Source organism: Strix aluco, chromosome 2 (genome assembly GCF_031877795.1).
Source record: "Strix aluco isolate bStrAlu1 chromosome 2, bStrAlu1.hap1, whole genome shotgun sequence".
Classification (NCBI taxonomy): Eukaryota; Metazoa; Chordata; class Aves; order Strigiformes; family Strigidae; genus Strix; species Strix aluco.
In genome coordinates this window covers 77,873,204-77,896,138 of record NC_133932.1, presented here as the reverse complement: position 1 = coordinate 77,896,138, position 22,935 = coordinate 77,873,204, and the positions used below count along the sequence as shown (strand labels likewise).

Genomic DNA, 22,935 nt, shown 5'->3' with positions numbered 1-22,935 from the left:
GGAGCCCATTGGCTGCCTCGCCGCCCCACCCCTCCTTCTCCCCGCCCCCCCGGTGTAGATCCGCGTTCCTATTGGCGGGGGCGGCGGTGACGCGTGGCAGGCCGGGCCGAGGAAGCGGAGCGAGGAGATCACTCGCGGCGGCGGCAGCAGCAGCGGGGCCGGTGCGAGTCGCTCCCCCTCCGCCCTGAACCCCACACCCCTCCGCCTCGCACAAAGGCGGGAGCCGGGGCGGCCTCCCCTGAGGGCGGCTTCCCCTGGGGGCGCCGCCCGCGCCGCGTTCCCAGAGCCTGCCCGGCGCTGCCCCTGCCCCCTGCGCGGCGGTCGTTGTCCCGCGCACCTGGCCGGCCGGGGGCGGGGGGGAGCGGCTCGAGCGGGCTCGCCCTGCCCTCGCGCGCCGCCGCGACCGTTAGTGCGACCGTTGCCAGCGGGTGAGCCTGGGGCGCGCGCGAGGCTTTCCGGCACCGCGGGAGGGTGTCTCGCCTGGCCCCGCCCGGGGTGAACCCGGCGGCCGCGGGGAGCGGCTGCTGCCGAGCCCCGGCCCTTCCCCTGCAGCCGAGGTTTCTGCCGTGACGGGTTTACGCGAGGCGAAATCCCCCCTGAAAAAAGACGCTGCAAGGCCCATAGGGTGGTAGCGCGGGGTGTGTGTGTGTGTGTAGGGGGGTGCCGCCGCCTTGGGCAGGGGCCGTGGGTGCCGCGGGCCGCCTCCCGTGGCGAGCTTGTCGGTGCAGCTCTGGGGCACGTTGGCCGAGCGCTCCCGCCTTTCTCGCTGAGGCCCCGGTCCTGCCGGGCTAGTGGCGCGGTGCTCCCCGCGGGACAGCTACCGTAAGGAAGCAATAAAAAGGCTTTATCAGGTGTACTTTATTCGTGCGTTTCATCACTGCGATTTTCTTGTAAGGAAGTGTGATTAAATGCTGAACTATATACCACCAAATGTTTGGCAGAAGCTTCCCTAAAAACAATAAAATCTTAATATACTGAAATTGGATGAGAAATCCTGGCTGCGAGCCAGGCTGAGGCATAATTTAAGAGTGGGATTTTTGAGATGTTTGCATTACCAAGTGTCAAATTAACAAGGTTATTTTATAGCTCCTTCGAGGCTTTAGCTCTCAAGAGGAAATGCTACTTTGGGAGGCTTTCAGTGGTTGCCACCCATAATTGTCTACTTGACACCTGCTTTGAAGCATCTGCTCTACAACATGGACAGCTCAGCTGCTTGTGAGGCAGCAGCTGAACCAGCACAATTTCCAGGCTAGTATATTATTCAAGTATATGTGATGCCTCTGCTTCTAAGATGGTAGTCTGTAACTCGAGCTTGTTTAACAGCCACCACAAAACATCTGAGGTGCTTCTGGACTGGGAAGTGCTGGAAGGCCGGCGACCTGTTGTCACCAAGCACACAAAGCTCTGGTCACAAACTTCTGGTCCCTTTGTTAAAAGAGCTAAAATAAATACACAAAGACCATGACTTGCAAACCAGTAAATTGTGCCCTGTACTTTAAAATGATCTTGTCTGTTCTGGCCTTGTCCCTGGCCTAGAGATACAGGTGGGAATAATCAGTAAGCTTTGTATTTTATAATTTACAATCATAAAATGGTAGAGGTGAAAGATGTCTCTATGACTTTTAGCTCATTTTGCCTTATAAATGCAAACTAGAATGTGAGATAATCTGTAACAGCATGCTTTCTTGGTTTCTCCTCCTAAAATCCAAAGCACTGAGATTTATATCACTTCCTAAAAACTGTGGATTTGCCACATTAGTTCATGATGAGGAAGTACTGGTTGATGACTGTCACATTTCCTTATTGTTTCAATTTACAACCCCTAAACAAATATTATCAAGTCAAATTCTTGTCACCTGTCTTTCCAATCTTTCCATATCCAACAATCTTCGAGAGTTCACAGTGTTTATAGACATTTTAAATAATTTGTGTTTACTAATGGAAGGGCCCCAACTCAGAAGAGAGAGGCCCAGTTTAGAGAAAAAAATCCTTAGGAAAGGCAGCCTATCATGTATTTAATCTTCTAGGAATTCCAGTGAAGTAAAGGAAAGTTCATGCTTAAATTTGTGCATATGTAAGAATTAATTTAAGCATATGTAAATCTACGTAGGGTTCTATGAATCGAGATTGAGATTTCCCTCACTGGACTAACTGTGACAACTGCCAGACTTATCCTAGTTGAGTCACTTTCACATTTCTCTGTTAGGTTTTGTTCTGTAGAGTGTTTGACTTTATCACATTTGCTGATGTATTTATTTCTACTGATGGCCCATTCACATCAGATACTCGTCTTAGTAGCTCCTTTGCTCACATTTCTTACACATCTGCACGTCCTTGATCTATGCTTTATAACTGGAATTTAATTTGTTCAGTCTGCTGATATCATCAGTTCTGGTCAAATTTATATATATCCGCACAACCAGATGCACAGATGGTATAAATCACCTCGTCACCACTTATGTCAATATAGCAATACTGATTAACATTTCTTTATGAACTAGACAACATATACAGAAGTCCCTCCTTCCCATTATTTTCCATTTTGAAATAAGCCTATTTCTTTGGTTTTTATTATTTTGCTTTTTATAACATAGCAGCTTTTACAATGACCTTCTGTTCTGTTTTAATTAATGTGGAGAACAGCAGAGCAAATACCTGTTCTGGAGAGTTCCCTAGTTCCCTCAAAATCTGATTCAAATCAGCTACAGTTGCATAATTTATCTCCAGTCTGCTTTTTCGGAGGGTTATTACAGCACTTCAATTTAAAACAGTTCCTAAGTACACCTTTTTTTTTTTTTTTAATCTGCAGTTTCTGGAAGGGTATATGTATGAAGTGAGTATCTCCCTGCTCTGTAGTTTTCTCAGCATGCTAAGTGATCTACCTAAGTGGCTATTGCATCCTTATTTTTAGCAGCCTGCTATTGCAGATCTGCACAAAGGCCAATCTTTCTTTTGTAAGAAAGGAGTGTGCAAAAGATGTCATATTTCAAGCGATCAGCATCAGCAAGTATTGCAGTGACTTTGCAGACAAGAGAATAAAATGTCAGGGACTATGGTAATGAGGGATTCAACCAAAATATTTCAGAAGCCTTAAAAGACCATCAGTCTTTACCATAGCTGTTTTTGAAAGAGCTGCATCTTGTCCATGGCCTGGATTTTGCTGTCAGAAATGTGGGTGTGGCCATTGAGCACAACTGCTGGTAACTGTAGGTAATTAGCTGGTCACTCACTACCTGTTGCATGGTTGGGGCATGCCACAAGCATTGTATATGCAAATATTTGCATATAGAATAAGCATATTTGCACTACTTCGATGGTCTCTTTCTCTAGGAATGCGTGTCCCAAATATTTATTCTGCTACAAGACATTTTAAACAGCAGAAGGTCTTAGGTAGCTTGTTTTGTACGTCATGTTTTGTACGCGCATGTTTGTACACATATATGTCTGTAGACACAGGCAAACTCATATGCCTGTTGCAGTCTTGATCGATCATAAGTCATAAAAACAAAATATAAATTAAATAGAAGTTAAACAAGATTGTTGCAAGAGAAGTGGAATGAATGAAGCCTTCTCTTCCGTTTTTTGTCTCGTATTCCTGCACCTTCTTGCTTTAGTAACTGCAGTTCCTCTCATGACCAGTGTAAATCATCTTCATTAAGATCCCTCTGTATTCCTCACTTCACTTTTTGGCTTGGCACCTGTTCCAGACTCACTTCATTCTATGACTGACCAGAGCTCTGAGCACATTCCCTGGCGAGTGGCCTGCCCAGACTTCTTGGCTAGCCAGCCCCCACATACACTTAGTGATAGCTGGATCTTGCCATGAAAGTGTCTGTAGGGTTGCTGTGATTTACACAGCCATTATGATTTTTATGAAACATGTAGGAACTGAACATGCTTGAGGCCCCTGTACTTTCATAACTCTGGGTTAAGTGGGACAGAAGTTATTAGAAGAGGATTGCCAGACAGACCCCACAACTTTAATTTTCTTTAGAATCAAGGCTTCCAGTCAAGTATCGGATCCTTCAGCCCTGCTGCTGTAGACATATATATCCCTGCTCACTGGTTGAGAATGAGCAGATCCATTGAAGACTTGTTGCTACTCCATATAATGTTTAGGGTAGTTTTGAAGGATTATGGCTCACAGTCTTAAATTATGTTAAAGTATATATAAAGTATATGTTTAATCACACACTCTCCTTCCCCAAAATAGGTAGCTAAGAAATATCTTTTAAAAACAGTAGTTAATTCTGGAAGTGAGAATTATGCTCTGCTATACAGGTGGTTGTGAAATGGGTTCTTGTCAATGTAAAATGAAAATGTTGCAGCAGGTCAAACATTTGTGAATAACAAAGGTTCTGGTATTCTGTTGTTCTCTGAACCATAAGAATCCTCATCACTACTCTTCACTACAGTTCTTTAGACATAGTACAAGAGATATACTTTAGCTTTTATAGGAAAAATAAAGAACTATCAACAATCAGCCCAGGCCTTTCAGGGAAAGTACGAGCGTAGTTATGCCAACCCATTAAATGTTCAGCATTAAGCCTGAACTACTTCACTCTGTGCATCTGCCTAGCTTTTGTTACATTAGAGAAAATACTAAGTTTTTGCTTAACTGTGATAAGTTTTTTCCTTCCACCCTCTCTTTGCCAGACATTGAAAAGAAAATATCTGTGCTTGACACAAAGAAGCAGAAGATAAAAAAGAAAATTTAAATGGAAAGTGGGACTCTTAAATCATTTTCAAAGGTACTCAAATTTCCTTCCTAAAATTATTTCAAGCTGTATGACGAAAAGATTGGAGATGTAGGCAGAATGATTGCATGTGCTAACATTATATGATTTAAGAATATTTCCAAGTTATACATTTAAAAATTGTATTTTCCTAATCAAAGGCTGTACAAACATCTCTGCTGTCAGAATCAATTTGTAACTCATTACTTCTGTCCTCCAGTTTAATAGTCTTTTATCTACACACACACACACACAAATATAAATAAGCACTTTTAAAGACTGTTGTATCTCTCTTAGGGTTAAATTGATTCAAACTTTATTGCACACTATATAAAATTGTATTGGGCGATACTTTAGAAGATTAGGGAAATTATAATCTACTGAAAAACCCAACAGCATCTTTCGTAGCTTCTCTTCAAAAGCATTTGCAACCATGGTCAGAGAACCAGAAAAATTATTTACCTTTCCTTGTATTACATAATGTTAGCACACTGGACCTTCGTTTTGTACTCATATAGTCATTTGCCTAAGTGAAATATAAGTGCTGAATATGGTAAATCAGTCAGATGATGTAATTTTGTACTGAGTAATATAAAATGATGATGCGAGGTACAAGAAACAATGAATTGGGACCTGTACCTTTTTCTGTATAAAGGTTCCCTCTCCAGATATTTTTAGCTGTTCAGATATATGTCTAACCTTGTATTTTATTCTTTTTTCACAGACCTACTTACCTAACAATGGGTTCCATGAAATCCTGAAAGTTCATCTGCATGTAAAGAATTCTATGACCAAGATTTAAAAAGTAGGAGGGGAAAAAAGGATCTTTGAAGCTAACCCTAAAAATGATAAGAGAACTCTGGGGAAATATATACAATGAAACACTCTATAATATAAAGAAAGAAAGAGAGAAGCTAATAGTGCATGATTCATATGAACCCAGTTTATAACTCATAAATCAAAATCTGTATTGAAAGATCTTAGAACTGCATCAGTGTTTGAGGCAAAGCTGGGGAGCAGCATGATCTGACAGGCAGCCATTAGACAACATCAGACTGCAGACCAGGACATCAGACAGTAACACTGCCATAAAATGCAGAAATTATTCCAAACTTTTCTTGTTACTGGTATTTGTGAAATTAAATTGTTATTCTTACTAAAATAATTTTGTTTTATAGACAGGTGTGGCTTAAGCATAAGATCATGCAGTGGTGCTTGCATTTTAGTGTCTACCCAAGAAAACACTGGGAAATTTAAGATGTATGAGTTACTGTGGAGTGTAGTTAGAGTGGCTGCTTTTAGATAATTTCCAGCTGCGATTTGTAAGTAACATTTTTCTTTCCCTTCTTGCTCAGGGGTAATTATGGCTGTATAAGAAATTTAAGAAGGAATAGTTTATCTTTTTTTCATCTAGAGTGCTTGGCAAAGGAAAGCATCTCACTTTAGAGCTGGAAAACGTGAGGAATAATGAGATAAAGTCGCTTATCCATGATTGCACAGTAATTCAGTGGCAAGAACAAGAAACAGAACCCAACAGAGCTGGTTATAACATTGTGTTTTCCTGCCTGTGAGGAATTCTGAGGTTTTGGAAAAGCTTTTGCTGAGTAGACAGAAGATAGGTAAAACCCCAATGTTTTCATAGGACACAAACTGCCCTTTCCTTCTCCTGCTCATCCAAGAGAGCTCCATCTCAGGAGAAACAAGACTAAGTTTTTCAGCTAACCATTTATCTTCTGGAAGGTTTTTTGTCCCCTGGAAAGTGGAGTTGATAGGACACCCCTGGGCATGCTGCCATAGTCTGAATTCTGTGGCTCTCTCTGGCTCTCTATGAGGGAGAAGAAAGATGGTTCTTTTCTCTCTCCCCACCCTGACTTCAGTTCTGTGGTTCCCTGCCTTGAATATTTTTGTCCATTACTTTAACTGTTTCCTGTGAGGAAATTACTCAGATTTCACAACCAGCTTTAGAACCCTATTCATGTGGTTCCTAAAACAACCCCTTATTCATAAATTGGTCTGAATAATTTTTTGTGTGTTGAGCACCTGGCTTTGTACAGCCTGTCACATTTTTCTTATTCTTCTGTTGCCTACTAGGCCCTAATTAATTTCTTTTGTTTTTCCTGGTAAGCTAGGGCCTATGGATCAGACTCCCATTGTGGTAGATACTATACAAAAACATAGGAAAGAAAGAATTCCTGCCCCAAAGAGATCATTTGTGCCTCACAATTCTGCAACATTTAAACAGGCAGAGCAGCATTTGTTTAATAACATTTAGTAGATCTTGTAAGGTGAGGCCATCCTTCCATTGGCGATGTTCTTTTGCATGGACGCAGGCAAACTGTTTATGTGCTCTTCTAATAGTGCTACAGAGCTCATTAAATCTCCTTTTTGCAAGGAAGGCCTCAGGGCTATTAATTACTCAGTTTTTCCATGTATAAAATGGGCAGAATGCTGCTAATCTGTTGACAAGTCTGCAGGAAGCTGTCCAACTGTGAAATGATACTGAAAATTTCATTTTTTCAGAGATATTGTCATCTCCTCACATTTTTTTTTTCTAAATAAGTTAGGAAAGCAATTCTCATTACCATGGAGATGAATATTTTATTGCAAAGACTGTAATTGCAAGCAAGTTTCAAGGTTGCAAGCGGATTTTCCAGAAATCAGGTCAATTGATGAAGTACCTGCACTCAGTGTCGGCTGCTGCAGTGCACATCACTTTCATTCTGAGTCTTATTTACATTCCAAGCCCCAGGGCTTGGGTGCCAGCAAATCAATTGTGGAATTGTTGGGCTGTGGTAGATTCTGCAACAGGATAATAAAGGAAAAATAACTTCACTGAAGGGTAAACTTGCTTGCATCTACCCCAGGATACGTCAGAATAGCAACATGTATGCAGGCAGTGACTGCAAAAGAGTTGATGCCCCACAGAATCATATGTTGGCTTACCTGTAGCAGGTTGTGCTTGTAACCACAGCAAAAGATAGATGGCTTAGTGCATCACAAATCAAAGCCTGCTTAATAATAAGCATCTCTTGCAATTATTCAGTTTGATTTACTGGGAAAGAGAAGGAAAAATCTTGCCTTTTTTCTCACTTATTTTTTTTAACAGATCAAAAAAAAAAGGTTAATTAATGTCAAAAAAAGACAAAAAGAAGAAATGGCTCCAGTGTGCAGTCTGGAAGTAAAAATATTAACAATACACTCCAGTCCCACTCGCTGAGGCAAATATATAGAGAGCTTTCAGCAAGTTTGTCTCTTTGAACTTTCTCTAGAAACATTCAGGCAGAATCCAAAGACTCAAGACACACGTTTCTTGACTGCATCTTGGTGGAAGGACATTTGAAGTCTTGTTTCTTATTTTTTGTGCTTATTCCCTTCCAAGTGAGTCAGAAACTTCAAGAAATTCTTCCACAGATGCAGTGGCCTGCATGCTAGGAAATTATCTAACACAGTCCAGGCATTGGTTATTTTTAATAAAGGTGTCAGTGGGTTTAAAGAACCCTTGACAACTCACATGCATTTGGAGTATTTATGTTTTTTCAGTATTCACTTGAGGACCCAGTTCGGAAAAGTGCCAAGTGCTCTTCTGTGTGTTGACTTCAGTGGCAGTAGTTGTATATAAGCAGATCAACACTTCGGTGAGAAAGATCAGAACCAGGCAGAACTATAGCCCTAGCTAGTATCTACATTCACATTATCTTCTAAAGCTTCCTTTTCCAAATGCAATTAGTTTGGAAACCATTGTGCAAGCTATCAGCTGTCTCTGAGCAGGATTGTTGTGTTTCACAGGATCAAGCCTTGGTAATGCCATGTCCCTGACCTTGAATGCCAACAGTCTGGTGTGTTGCCAGGATGCAGTCCTGCACTCACTTGGCTAAATTATCTCTTGCTATGACACTATAGAGAGATGTCAGAAAATATGCTTGTGTAGCTTTAATGAACGAACATTTCTGAATGAGTAAATTAATCCAAAAGGAGGAGTTTTCTGTTCCTGTGCAAGACTATCATGGTGCTCACAAACAACAGAAATAAATGCAAAGAACCCAATATTAAGACTGCTAAACCTGTTTGATGCAAAATGATAAGACAGGGGTTTAGCTGTATTACTACTCTTAAATTCAGGATTTCATAAGAACCGATACTGGAAGTCCATATTCTGAAAATGTATTTTAAAATATATTACTTACTTTATGTGTTTTATTAGTGTATCATGTTGGCTGAAATACTGGGCAGTAGTCAGCAAATGGTATACTGAAACATGAATAAGAATTGTATCTTCTCTATTTGATAGAATGAGGGAGAAGGGAAAAAGTAGAAGATAAGGAGAAAAAAATTAAGACTCAAGGCAATAATTATAGCAGGCAATAAGTCCAATTATATTGTCCCAGAAAATTCTATAACATGAATTTTTAAACATTTGCTTTCATGCAGTTGTGGTCCCCTAAATACGTGGCAAAAGATTAATAGCTGTTGACTGCAATAATAACAAAATTTTTTTGTGCAACTCACTTGTGCTCATGACACTGATTTTATAATTCTTTCAGGGACTATTATTTTATGTTTAAGTTCACCAAGTCTCATTCTGGAATGGTGCATCATAATCTGTATCAAATCCTTTAAGTAGTAAGGTAAAGCCTGTTCATACATGATAAATTTATTTTAAGTATTTCACCATCTTGGAAATAAAAAAATCCAACAACTTTGAGAAAGAATTTCTAAAATAATTTTTAAAAGGCTACAGGCTTCTGCATGGTATATAGAAAAGGATTTAAGATTGTATAGGGTCAAAACATTGATATAATTGTACCAGTGGCTTCCCATGTTGTTGTACACTCAGTAGTTTTGGAAAAGGGATTTCAGCTTCTTGAGCAGTGAAGCTGCTGTCACCATTCATGTGCACTACATTCACTCATCATTGCATCCATCTTACAGCTGAGAGATGAGCAATAAACTCCTTATTTTCAGCTTGATTTTTATCAGTGCAGCATTACCCCTTCCTGCTTAGGGTCTTGACTGTCTAATGAGAAAAGAAAAAGGAACATGTGGGGAATGGAGGAGGTTTTCCCAATAGCTGACTTTCCTCTTGCTCTAAATTCCCCTGTGTGGTTCCACTGGCTGCAAATAGAGACTAATGAGGCTAACCTTATTTAGGCTACTGTGAATTCCCACCACAAAATCAAAACTAATTTTCTGAATCCCATGCAAATAACATACCTCTAGGCCATCCACTTTTATTATCACCTTTGTTTTGGTTTGTTTTGCTCTTGAAGGTATGTTGAGATCTCACATTAAGCCATCTGTCTAATTCAGCAGGTATGTTTCTCACAGAAATGCTCTTTTCTGCATGTTGTCACATTTGTGGCATTATACCATTGGTAGTAATAATACCACTTCTTTTTCTTGTTTCCTTATGATATTGAAACTGTGGGATGGCTTATTTTGGAACAAGGTAACAGCCCTCAGTCAAAATATGCTGATGCTAGATAAGTTGCTCTCTTTGCATCTATTTCTTGAAAGAGCCAGCTGTCACCATCAACCTGTTAGAAAATCAGGACTAAGACCTTGGTGGACATGTTTCATTTGTCAAAGTTTAACTTTTCCACCAGCCCATCTCTAATTTTTGTGCTAAAAATTTCAGTGAGGACAGGACAACATGGAGTAAGTTCAGTGTGCAAACCATTTGGTTGTTGTTCTATGTATGCAAAAATATTTGTATTTTATGGAATTAGTGGAATTATCAAGACCTGACTGTGTCTTCTTCCCTGAAACTAAAATTTTTTAACCTTTGACTTAGATAATTTAACTACCTAAATAAACAAACTACCATATAAAGTGTACTTGAATAGTTCTTATACCTATTTCTCTTAATTTAAACAATAAACAATTAAATGCATGCAAATATAATTGTTACCAGTTATTTTCTGAATCTTTAAACACAGAAGGAACAGTAACAATTTGTTACAAAACCAGCTAGTTGAGGAGCTGCTTTCTGCAGGTAAATCTAGATTTTGTAGGCAGATGTATGTTCCAATTAGGCATTCTAGACTCTTCCCAAGGGTGCGTTGCTGTCACTTCACACAAGTTTTGGTTCAAGGGAGATCTAGAGCATCAAAATTGCCCACTTTAGATGTGTACACCAGCTTCATCCTCATTGTTGATGATTCTCAGGTTTTGGAAGTAGAAGACCTTGTTTTGCCTGCTAAAAAACGTAGTGAATTATATATTATTGTTTTTTAAACATGCAGAAACCTAATCGCTGTGAATTCATTCAGTATTGTTTGACAGCATGTGTTACTAGTAGTAATTAAGTCATATATCAGCAGGAAAAGTGTTCTCATAGGAGGTCCCAAAGGGCCACTTAAGCTGGTGATGGTGTGTACTCACTGGAGAAAGACTATCAAGGTCAGTTGGAATACTTGAAGAAATCCTTATCAGTGTGAATAAGGATGGATAAGGAATCCATGCTCAAATCTGGGACATTTAAGTAGCATTTAAAAATACCATTTAAATGCAGATTTACCATCATTCTTGTATCCCCTGAAGTTAATTAACTTCTGATTTGAGTGTGCCATACAGTGGGGTGACAATTACCTTTTTTTCCCATAAGTTCACTGCTGTAAGGGTTGTATGAAAGCACCTCTTGGATTTTATTATTCAGGACTACAGGAAAGAAAAAGCAACTGATCACGAAAACACTGTTCCTCTTTCTGAATTCAGCTTGCTATTTTCTGCATTGGGTTTATTGTTCTGAGTTCAGCCCCATGCGAGTTGAGCAAAATCCCAAATCAGCAAAGATTATATACATAAAAATCAGGCTGAAAAAAAATCAGTTATTTGATTGGTATAGAGCTATATTAATGTATGACATGAACAGAGTAATCCCTACCTTCTCATCTTTTACAAAGCTGAGAAGAAAGGGAGAAAGCATATCTTATCAGAGGGGGAGTGTGTGATTTACAGCAGAATAAGGTACCAAATAGGTAAAGTAGGTGATGACAGATGAAGTGTATGTAAATGTATGTATGTATTATATAGATATATATATAGGAGTGAGTGACTGTAATGACTGCTCAAAACATCTCTGGAAACCTTCTTGGTGGGGAGTAAGAGCAGCTTTTTAACCATCTCCTGATAACTTCAGTGTTATTTTTGAGCATTGGTCATAATGCTGTTCTTTTTTGTTGTATTCATATTGTACACTGCAGTTTTTGTGGCTGCATTTTTACATTAGAGATTTTAAGCTTCTTCATTGCAAGAGAGTGGAAGTTTTGTGCCTCTCAGAACTCAATGTCTATTACACAGCTGGTTGTGATTTCAGAGGATTGGGTATGTTTTACCGGAACCAGCTGAAGATCTTCTGCAGTAGGGATAGTGCAGAACAGGACTGTAGGCTGCACAGCAGAGCAAAACACTTACTTGCAGAGTAAGTGTATTCTTAAGACTACATACATTTTTTTCTTCTCTCTTGTTAAGGTTTCAGTTTAGTAGAAGTCCAGAAGGGCTGTAGGGGAACTTATGCACAAATGTATGAAAAGCCAGAAGTAGATCTGAGTAAGGCATCATGGCTTGGTTTCTCTTTGTATATACCTATACATATGTTTGATCCATATACAATATGTTGTGTTATGAAAGTAAAAGATAAAGTTGAGGCAAGTCCTGCTCCATCTAAAAACAGTGCATACATTCTTATGGGCTTTCAGTGGGCTGAGGTTTTCAAAGACAGCTTTGATAAACCGAATATAGTGCAAAGACTTGTCATATTTGACTTTTAGCAGTATACTTATGATGAAAACATGTAGCAGATATATACATTATGGAACCAGCTATCAATGAAGCTGTTTTTGACAAGTACATTTAAGTATGGCACATATGCAAAGTTTTTCTGTGGCTTCTCCCAAAAGATAACCCATTAATTTATAGGGATATGTCCAGCCACCCACTAGATGGTGGCAAGGAGCATAGTTAAGTAAAACTGTATTTACAGCAGAGTATGTATTATCTTTTTAGCAGCAGACTCAGATTAATCTTCCACCAGATTCTCCCCCATAGGTAGATGTTAGAGCTAATCCTGCTGAGTAGTAGGAAGTCTTTGTAGTGGTGGCCTAGGATAATAGACTTGCCTACTTAGCCATGCTGTAGAGAAAGAAGAAAAGGAATAGTTGGGGTGTGCGGGGGGGTGCTAAATGATACAAACAGTGCTACAGCTGAGATACCCCAGCAACAAAAATATTTCCCAGTGGTAGCTGTGTTATAGAGCTGCAAAAGTGCACTGATACCTTCAGAAAAACAGAACACACATGGCAGTAAATGTTTCTTGTTCTTAGGACAGCGATGCTGGTGAGTTAGAATGCTGAAACAAAAGCTATGCGACAGCTGAAGTGCCTACCCGTGTCTTCCCTCTCACTGACCTATGCTGCATTTCATTAGTTCCCTTCAGTAGTGGCAGGTGAGGGCACTCACAGATACACAGTCAAAACCGTCAGCAGTGAATCCAGACTAACTCTTTGCTAGAAGGCATTATGCATAGCATATCTAGAACACCAGGTTCCTCATTTGTTGCTACAGGGGCGGTGATATTAAGGGAAGCAGTAAGCAGGAAACAATCTGTAGCTGACTTCTGGAAAGGTAATGCTGAACACAGAAGGCACGTTTACCGTCTGCATGCCCTGTTATAAAAACAAGACAGCTATCACAAAAGGATTCTGGTGTTCCATATACGTTATACATCTATCTGTTGCAAAGGGCTAGTTTGTATACATAGCTGATGGATTTGATTGCCTGTTTGTGAACACAGCTACAGAAGTGCCGAGGGACCAGCAGAATTTAACAGCAGAATTTTGCTTGCACTTATAAATAGAACAGTGTTCCCCCCCAGCATATGTGGATCATAAATAACAAAACAGCATACAAGAGCTGCCCAAGAGGCGGACTATCTGCTATTGCATTTGGTGGGGATTGGCTGCTGCAACCACTGACAGAGGCTGAATATAAGCAAAGTTAGTCTCACATTGTTTGAGAGGATGTGCATTGGTTCAAGATTTTTTTGCTATAGTCTACCGAAAGAATAAAATACATAGTAAATGAATACAAGGAAATATATTGTACATGAAAGTACTTTGCCTTAACCCTAAACAAAATGTTTGCTGAGGATTCCCAGATTTTGATTTAATAGAAATGATGACAGTAAACTTTTAGGTGTCTTTACATGTAAAATTTCCTCATTGCTCCAAGAAATGTGGAAAAGCAAGCTGTCTGCGAGTGGTACTTTCTTATTATGGAATTATTAATCAAATAAGTGAGTTTAATCATGAAAGAAGAGGAGTACATTGGAGAGAGAAAGAGCAAAGGGAGACCATGTAACAAGGAGAGGAGAATTCTTCTGACTCCACTTTAGATATCTACAATGCAGTCTGAGTTCTCATCTCTCCAGTGAGTGACGAATAGAAAAGCTGGATACTACCCTCCTACTATCCACGCAACATATTTTGGCACAAGTGAAGCTGAGTGTGATTTCACCACTTATCCCATTATAGGATGCTGGGTGGAGCACTGTCCTATCTTCTTCAATCCCATGTTGCAAGTTGCATCTTTAACCTGGACGATAGCTCATCCCCTGTATCATTGCACATCCCGACCTTCTCACTAGTGCAGAGACTCCATATTTATCCCAGATTTACAGTATGGCTCTTTTTACTAGAAAACTATTCCAACATTATACTGTAACTGCCATGTAAATTTAGTCTGCTTAATGATTTTTTCCATTTGACTACCTTGCTACACAACAGATGCCAACATAGTGCCCCTATCTTCTGTTTCAGGTCTTATAGCACCAAGCTTACCCAGACATAACCAAGTTTGATTTAAAAAGAAAAATATTTTTCTTTGTATAGTTTTTAAACCACCAGCAATACACAGAGCAAGCAGATAAAAGGCTCTATAGATCGTGTGTCTGAAACACCTTATGTTCAAAGCTCTTGTAATGTTTTTCCCAGCACACAATTCAAGTACGTTAAGAATGACTGACACCTGCAGTCACACATAATTAGGTCAAACAAAAACTTCCATAGGATGATGAGGAATGAATTAGGAAGGTCTCTGCTTCAATGACAATGGCTGGTTAAAGTCAAAAGGGCCGTAACTAGCTCTCAATTCCAATCTGCATTAACAGCAATCCAGAAAATGTTGTCCAGGCCCTTTATCATACTCTAAATCAAAGAGTAAGCCCCCTCCCGCTCCCCACACCAAAAAAAAAAAAAAAAAAGGAAAGAAAAAAGAGAAACAGAAGAGAACAAGTGCTTGTTTGTTCTTGCCAGCAACAGAAATGCTATTTTGACAGTTCTGCACACTGGATTGGGTGAACAAGGACCCTGTTGGACTTTCAACCAGACTGTGTCTTCTGAATGAGCCTTCAAATACATTTATATTCTGACTCTCAAATATACAGCATGATGCTAAACAAGTCACCCTGCTAAATATTCTTAAAGTTACAGAAGAGACTAAGCTGTAAATTTGCTATTGCTCTCCTTTAAGTTTAGGTCTGATTTAGATCTAAAGCTCTGGGTCACAATCATTTATTCCTACACAGCTCCTAAAAAGGCTAAGGATTTTCCCTGTGCAGTGGGAGCACTGCCAAGGTGTAACATTTCCAACAGCCATTCATTTCCAGACCACGACCAAGTATGTCTACATGACACGTTGAGGGCGAGTCAGTGGCTTGAGGGCAAACTGTCAAGACTAAATTTGTGAGTCATGCAGACCAGTCTGTCGGTGTGAACTCAGAGGAGCATACCCTGCAGATCATTCAGAAGCCTACATTTTCTCTCATATTTGCTTGATCAACGTACCTGGGGACACATGGACAGGTGCACCAGGAAGGCATTGTATATATAGTAAATGAATGGGAGGCAGAACATACCGTGCTCACAAGTGTTGCTCTTACACAACATTATAGACCAAACTGTTGTCTTGTTCAACCACCACACTAACTCTTTGTTTGACAGTTAGCTGCCTGATACTCCTTTTGTACCTGTTCTTAAGCTCCAGAGAGTTTTCTGGTTATTGACAGACTATGTAGAAGGAATGCCTCTTTTAATATGCCTTACCTCTGGCAAAGATCGAACCTCTTTAGGAAGTTCCTGCTTAAAAATGCTATCCCGATTGTCTCAGAATTTACAATTTCTCAAAGCAGGCAATGTCACTCTGGAAATGATGGTACCTTTTCAGACAGAACTGCAAAATCTTGCAGTGCGCAAAGTGTCCTGTTCATTCCTTTGACACTGGAAACTACGTGTCAGTTCTCAGGCATGAGATCCTCCCAAAGAGAGTTCCAGGAGCCAGCCCATGACAAAAGGCTCTCGGTGTAACAGATCTTTTATTGTTTACTTAAAATCTTAAATACATTATACAATAAGCATATAAAGAATAATGCAATACAGATAGTACATTAAGAATTAATCTGTTCAATAATATGAAATGCATTAACAATAGTTATTACAATAATAACTGAGGGAGAAAAACAAATGAAAAGGAGAGAATAAAACTAAATTCAAAATGTACATTTTACCCAACATATAATTATTAGGTAGTTAACCTATTGGGAACAAATCTTACCTAATTTTCCTAAGTTTAAAGATAAAAACTTTGAAGAGGGTCTTGGGAGAGTCTGCAGATGGAAACCGCAGCATGAGCACTGATCCAATAGTGAAGAAGTACTGTTGCAAAGCTTAACTCTTATTATTTTAACTCTGATATAAAATCAGCTCAATATATATAATAAGATATTATCAATACTAAATTATGTTAGTCTATATAAGGTAGATGAGTGAATTTACTGATAATACAAAACTGTCTCACTCTTACATGAGCTAAATGTTAAAAAACACATTTGTAGATGAGCTGGCTTCTCTGGTTTTGTTCATAGGAAGCTCTGACACATTTCTTGAGTGTGAATGTTCTCACTATTAATGTTTTCTGGTCATCTGATTACCTATATAAAATATTTATCCATGTATTGTTAAAGAGCTACTTGTATTATTAACCCATAGTATTTAATAAACCAGGGTCTGCTACATGAATTAAGGTTTATTGGTGGGTCTACAGAAGGCTCCAGATGCTGTACCTCGTACCTGCCATCTATTTCTGTAATGCTTCTGAAACAAACTACAGATCCAAAGCCTTGAGGGCCATTAGGTGTGGTTGAATGAGGAAAGAAATCCAAAAGAACTCCATGTTGTATCAAAATTTGCAGTTCAGTCTCATCTCTCATTTTAACACCAGTTATATACATGATCTTGAACATAATTTACTTTTCATCTCAAGTCCAAACATCTGTAGATAATTTCAACCGCCTTATTCTTGCACTCCAACACTGGTCCAAAATCCATTGGCTTCAGCAGAAGATTTTCAGCTGACTTCCAAATGAGCTTTGGATCAGGTCCTTGGTAAATATAGATCAAATACAGGGGAAAAGAGTTTCCTAGGACATTCTCTTCTAGGATTCTCCATTTACCATTACATTTTGTAATGACAGCCCCTTCAGCTTTTCTCTCAGAAATTGCTTCAGATCAGTTGAAAGACCTTTTTCTCTTTTTAATAAAAACACATTTAAAATATCTCTTGCAATCTGTCCTGCTGTTACCAGCTGCAAAATGTGCTATTACATTATGCATGATTCTTGACTGTTCAGAGTATGAAAAAATCCACCCTACTATAGTCTATTAATGATTTTAATGTTATGCTAAATGTTTGCAGTATATTATTTCAGATAAATATGGCAATCTAGTGATATTTACACATTCATAATATGTGATGTTAATAAGGATACCTATTCAATATTAATAAAGTCAATTTAAAATTAATTTACCAAGCATCAGAGAGATCATTTTCTAGTGCATCTGTTTGCAAAGAGGCTTCACATTAAAGAGGAGTCAGGTAGTGGAGATTGCTTACTGCTCTGGGGTCATGTGTTACTGAGTAATTTTGCATTCTCCCCCTTTCATGTTTACAGATTTTGATAACTGTTGTGATTCACTGAACGTAAAATGAATGCTTAACTGCATTTATTACCTTTACTAGTTATTTGAATTTTGATTTGAGGAGTTATATATGAACAGTGTATCCTTCCAAAACATATTCAGTAATGAATCTCTTGTATTCCAAACTTTTGGAATTGGTTGGGCTTAACTGTCAGAATATCCAGCACTTTACTAGAAACTGTAAAACATAAGTATCAAGACAAGTATTATATAGTATATAATTATGTATAAATAAAAACTAATAAGGATCAGAAAGAATGCACAGGAAATGAAAATAACTGCTTTGCAGATAGAAGCAAAACACATGAGGTTAGTTTACTCAGGGTGAAAGTATTGAGCAACAATGGACCTACTAGTGTAACATCAACAGTATGAAAGATAAAATTGTGATGGAAAGAATAATTTATGACATAAAGGTAAACAAAAATGGTATAAAATGCAATCAGTTTTGCCAGGGGAAATTCATGCTGGTATAACTGAATTCACTTTTTGGATAACAGATTTTACAAAGCAAAGATATATGAAAGATCTAATTTATTTGGTAATGAATGACGGGATTTATCTGACTAAATGCACATGTCTGCTCTGGAGACATCTACTTCTAAACTAGTCACCCCATGCTCCCTTTTTAACAATGCCAAAAAAAAGGTTCCTTTTAGGGTATGATTCATCCCATCCTAAAGTAAATGTCTAAAATAAGTCAGATGAATCACACCTACAAGTGCTTATTTCTCTCCATTGACTGTAAAGTTACCCAGGGATGACTAGCTCAGGTGTAGATGACCACCCTAAAGACATCTGAAGTTAAATAGGAGTAATCCCACTGAGACAGACTAATTTATGAGTGAAGTATCTGAAATGATGTCCATAGGAAAGTGCCCATTAGTAAGACAGAGGTACGAACTTCAGGATAGTTAGGAAGCTGTTTAAAGTGAAGATGAAAATGGGCAATATTGAAAAAAGATGTAATGGGTTGAAGGGAACTACTAGAAGCATTTTTCATGAATCAGCCTTGGAGTGGATCTCAGTATTTTCTTTAATGATTTTGGCATGAGAAGTAGGATTGAACTAATGATATCTGATATGGAAATGGGTTGCACTGTCAATACAGAAGAGAACTAGGATGTCATACAGGAAAAATTAGATCACCTTGAGAATAGAACAGTGGGAATGAGATGAAATTTAATACAGCAAAGTTCAAATATTGCAGTAAGGGAAAAATCTGAAAATATTGCCTAGGTGCCTAAAGTGTATTTTGAAAGAACATAGATGTCTAATTTTAATAGAAAATTTTTTTTAAAAATCTGTTCAATCATCTGTATGCCTAGAGAGCAATAGATCCTCCAGTTTTCTACTGAAAATGAATTATGTGCCTAAAGGTTTTCTATTCTGCATAGTTAAGAGTATTGCTACTGTGGCTGAACTGAACATTTGGGAACTTATTAGCTGCTTCGGCTTCTTTGGGAGTTACAGTATAAGGTGCCTGAAGACTGCAGTCTTTCTAAGCATTTTCTAGTTATACCTAGAAAACTAAGTCAGTATTGCCATATTTCAAAATAATCAGATAGAAGCAGAATAGACAAGCCTATTTACTGGTCAATGACATAGTTGCTTGTATGCCTGAGAGGCATGAAGCCCAGCCAATGCAGAACTTAACCATCTGGTTATGAGAAAGGCACTCTTCATTCTTCAGGGACAGCAAAGAACTCAGGAGTCAGTGAGGCCAAAAGAGTATGCTAGGAGTCTCTTGCTTGCCAGCAGTTTTTTGCCAAGGAGACAGAGGACCTAGATCTGGCTTTAAGTTTTGTTGCTCATTTTTGATCATGACTGCTTCACTCAGGAAAGTGCTGACAGGAACCCAGATGACTGTGATTCCGGTTCAGTGGTATTGTCATTGGCACTGTTACTTGCTTGAACAGTGGCCCACCTGTACTGAGAGATGAAGGGTTAAAGTTCTCTTCTGCCAATAGACAGATACAAACCTGAGCCCTGGTTGCTGTGGGAAAATGAAACTCTTATTGATCTGGTAAATGCTCTAATAATTAATCCATTCCTGAAGTCAGACAAATTGTTTCATGGTCATCTTTTCAACCTGACAACCCAATGGCAATGAGAGTCATATGTTGAAATGTTGCCCAAAGAGGCTGTAGATGTCCCATTCCTGGAAAATTCAGGGTCAGGCTGGACGGGGCTCTGAGCAACCTGATCTAGTGCAAGGTGTCCTTACTCATTGCAGGGGAGTTGGATGAAGTGACCTTTAAAGGTCCCTTCCAACCCAAACCGTTCTATGATTCTATGAATGCAGAAGTCTGTATCTGAATAGTTGTCTAGAAACTATAGGAATGCCTAGAATGTGATTTGTGACTTGTTTTGTCTTAAGATAGATATCTAAAAGTAGAGAAATTAATCTTTCTGGAAGTGCTTATTTCTCTCCTTTGAGTATAAATGGAGCCTAGTTATCTTATAGAGATGTAGATTTTATAGGTAAGACATTACAGCTCTGCATGTGTGTAACAGGTACTTCAATGCAAAAAATGTTTTTTGTCTCTGAATCTGTTTCACATCTGATCCTATGCCTGCATTCAAAATCTAAATTCTGCAAAATTCCTCATTCCTCTCACTTGGCATTGCTCATGGTACAGTTTAGATATTGCTCCACTCGGTGGATTGGCTGTTGGCAAAACTCATATAACCCATACACCTTTTCTATAGACTGCAGCCACCTGACTCAGCATTTTGGAGCTCACTCTTAAATTTTGTGGATAATTTCTTGGTGATGGAGTGTTGAATATCACATTGCTTAAGACAAATGAGTTACCAGGATGTCCCAGCACTTTTGAAATGCAGGGATCTAGTAACTAGAGACTCAGTCCTGGTGAGAGTTCAGCCAACAGCAGATGGTGAATACTCCGTACTACTCCAGCATGGCATCCTACTCAGTACATGACATAGCGGAAAAAGTGCAGACATCTGAATCTCAGCTCCTTTGTAAAACTCTCATTCCTGCTTCTCAGAAGAGATGAATACTGCTTTAATTTACAAATTGTTGACATGAAGCATCAGCTTCAAATTGATGAGCTAGAGTTCTGTGCCCCAAAGTTAATTGGAAGGAAGCTAACCTTTTCTTTTTCCATATCAGGCTGTTTTCTTAAGCAGAATATTTCAGTGCCCTATTCTTTGTCATAATCTTTACAGCATCAGAACTCATTTTTTCAATCAGTCACCTGCAGGCAGGAGGGGCGATGATTTGGTTGTATGATGATTTATGAGGGTGAACAAAGAATGACTTGCTTTGTATGGCTTGTATTTCAGAAAATTCTGAAGGCTGAGTGTAACCCAAGAAGTGAGCATACAGAAAATGATGGCTCTGGTGTTTAAAACAAAACAAAACAAAACAATCCTTCAACAAATTTAAAAGGAAGTGAAACAAAACCAGCACAGGGAGGATGATAATATATGTGCCTTTCTGACTGATGATTCATACTCATCCCTGCTGGGTATATATTTTGGAGAAGAATTTAGAATACCTCAAGCTATTTTCCTTCTTTTGCTCACTTCTCATCTGTATCACCAAACATCCCTACTGTGTGTTTTGGTTCTGAGAAGGAGGGGATTCTGTAGCTCTGTGTGAATGTCTTGGATGGGGGCCAGATATCACTGCAAGAATAGGAATAGATTACATTTAATGCCCTTTTCTTGTTCTTTTTAACTCTACATCACTCCTGACATTGTTACACCAGAGTTCAGAGAAGCTAGCTGCCTTTTGTGTTATGTTACAATAGAAGTCCAGTTAAATTTCTTTTTTTTTCCTCCACTGTCATTTACCATTTTCTTTCCTTCTCGCAACTCATCAGCTTTTCAGCAAGGCTTAGGCAAAAATTTTAACATACTTTGTTACTTCTATCAGGCCTTTTGCAATGCTGGCTATTCCCATGAATTCTGAAATTTGGACTCTCTCCAGGAGAATGGACTGAAGCATTGGAGAAGGTCAGCGAAACATCATTTTTCATTTTACACTGCTACGCTGACCACAACTGCTCTGCTCTCACCTTTTCTGTGGTAGTTGCTCTTCACTGCCCTAAGCTATAGACCTCAAGCTGATAGAGGGAGCTGAACTTTCAGAAGAAGGTGAAGACACAAGCTGCCTGCTGCTATCATCAGTTGCAGGGGAAGCTAGGCTGTTCCTGGCTGTGGGCAGCAGATGTTCATGAAGTAACTGCCAAAATGGTGTTTGGGGAAACGATACATGTGTTACTTGGCACCAGAGTATTAGGGAAGCCAATAGGTTGCCCACTTCTTCACTCAACACAGTGACATACAATGAAGTGGAAGATGAGACTGTGCAGTCCCAAAGTCCAGCAGAGAATAAAGACCTAGGAATGATTTCCCAGACCTGTCAATTGTGCATCCTGTGCAAATGCTGAGTGGAAAATTCCAAGGTAGTGCGGTGCATGTATAATGCATGAAAAAAAACCCCTTAAAGTGTTAGTGTATGTACAAGAATTACCAGTTGTCCTCTGGTACAGAAGAGTGCCCCTTTTCCCCTTCCCTAGGCTGACTATATAACTTCTTACTCTTATGAACACTTGACAATCACAACTGTTTTATCGAGGTAGCTAGGAAATTGCTCTGGCTCTGTTCTTTTATTCACGCGTGGCATGTCAGAACAGAAAGTTGTAACTTGTTTAAGATCTTCTTCTATCAAAATGCTTTTAAAAAGTACTTGGAAGTAAAATGTTCCATTTGGCTTCACTTTTTTAACATCACTATTAAACCTAAAATTGGAATAAAAACAAATCGGTTGGGCTGTAATACTTAAAGTGCTAATAAAAGCTGGAAAATTCAGAACTAGAATTTAATGCCCAGGGTGAGTCCTGCAGAAGCTCCCAAGCAGCAGGTAACATTATGTAACAGCTCTGGGGATTTACCTTATCTCCTAAAGGAAAAAAACCTTTTCAATAAAAGTTGAATAAATAAAATTAAATAAAATCTGAGATCTCCAGCATACTTTGTTAACACCAAAGAAGATCTTCTAGCTTCAGAGTGATGCTAAAGGAAATTCACCATCCATGTTCTTTCTTCTGTCTCAGTACCTAAAATGACTTCATATCCCTCCTTAATACACCCTTGTGAGGGCATGGACATACTTTTTTACTCAGCAGTCAGTT

At 39.0% G+C, this 22,935-nt stretch overlaps 1 long non-coding RNA gene across 1 annotated transcript; it reads left to right on the top strand.

Annotated features, from left to right (window-relative positions):
- Positions 1-120: 120 nt before the first annotated feature.
- On the top strand, positions 121-21,754 carry LOC141920238 (uncharacterized). The gene is made up of 3 exons (XR_012622268.1): positions 121-428; positions 4,657-4,751; positions 21,675-21,754. It is a non-coding gene; the product is annotated as an uncharacterized LOC141920238 (long non-coding RNA).
- Positions 21,755-22,935: the final 1,181 nt, after the last annotated feature.